Genomic DNA, 1,692 nt, shown 5'->3' with positions numbered 1-1,692 from the left:
TGCAAAAAAATAAACACACCCAAAGTAATGAGGACCAGAGCACTCAGGCGTCTCCATGAATCATGTGGACAGTCTGCAAAATGTTTGTGTTCTAAAATTCAACTAGTTAAAGGCCTTCCACTATCACACTAGTTCTACTGGTTTCTTTTTCCAAGGAGAATGTTCCCATCATTTCAGCAGTGTAGCATTTACTGAAGCCATTTTAAAGCGATTTCTTTCTGGAAGTTTCAGGTGACACAGAAACAAATGGAACGTCTGAATCTGGTCCTGAAATCAGTTCAAATGATATCATGCATCTTTTGCATGTTCAGGGTTCCCAGTCTGAGAGATAATAATGACAGTTAGAGCAGAGTCATTGGCTTTGGCACGGAAATGAGCTGAAAATTTACTCCAAGGTCATCCAGTGTGTCTCTGCATCAGGTTTGTAGAAATGTGTCTCTGCATCAGTGTCTCAGCAATGGATGCTCTGCAGTGAATGGGTGCCGTCAGAATGAGAGTCCAAACAGCTGATAAAAACATCACAATAATCCACACCACTCCAGTCCATCAGTTAACATCTGGAGAAGACTAAAGCTGAAATTATTCCATCATTAAGATGTTTTAAATACAAACAATCACTTCATGGTCCAAATATGAGGCCATAATCCAATAACGATATTAGTTTAGAGCTGTTTTAGACTGTTTTGGCTTGTAAACAGATGCGGATTGCAGATTTTTCTCCTGATTCAGACAAAACTTTTTCACTGGAGGAAGCGTTATTATGGATTATGGACTAATATTTTAGCCAGAAGCAGTGGTTTGAAGTTAAAAATGTCTTAATGATGATAACTTGTGATGTTTTTATCAGCTGTTTGGACTCTCATTCTGACGGCACCCATTCACTGCAGAGCATCCATTGCTGAGACACTGATGCAGAGACACATTTCTCCAAACCTGATGAAGAAACACACTCAACCAACATTTTGAGCGTGGGTACATTTTTAGCAAATTAGATTTTTGGGCCAACTATACCTTTAAACAGGCCACTGTTTCACAAAACTTTTAATGCACGCATTTATGACTAAAATAGCTCCAAATCTGGGCATTGAAACCGTTTTCTTGCATATTCTGTGGTATTTCAAGACTGTCAAAGTGACCGCCAATGCCACTTTCATTAAAAAAAAAAAAAGTTTGAAATGTGACTTTTGTCAATTGATCTAATTTTATATTTATTTAGGTGTATAGAAAGGCTAGAAATGCTCTGTGGATGTGAGTGGTCAAATACTGTTATAGATTTTGTAGACTCGGCTCGTTTTCTGAACTGTTTTCCAACTGCATAGTAGGTCATGTTATATATTAGCATGATGGCCGTAGCCTAATGGTTAATTTTCCAGGCTGCTAATATGAATGTTTCAGGTTCAATCTCAAGAAGAAGAGACCCAGAAACTGGACATCACCACTGTGCCCTCGAGTGCTTTTTGCTGCTCAATACGTTTCAGTTATCAATCCATTTCGATATTATTTGGATTTTACTAGAGCAACAGCTTTTACAAAGGACTTTAATGCATATTTAGAGTATGTGAAGATGTTATACATCATGATTAGACTATTGTACTGCGGTCATACATGACGATTAGACTGTGTGCTGTGCTGAAATGTTAACAAGTGTCACTGTGGTGGTATGTAATTATTCACAAAGGACTAAATTAAATG

Source organism: Barbus barbus, assembly GCF_936440315.1.
Source record: "Barbus barbus genome assembly, chromosome: 38".
Classification (NCBI taxonomy): Eukaryota; Metazoa; Chordata; class Actinopteri; order Cypriniformes; family Cyprinidae; genus Barbus; species Barbus barbus.
Note: the sequence above shows the minus strand (reverse complement) of the source record.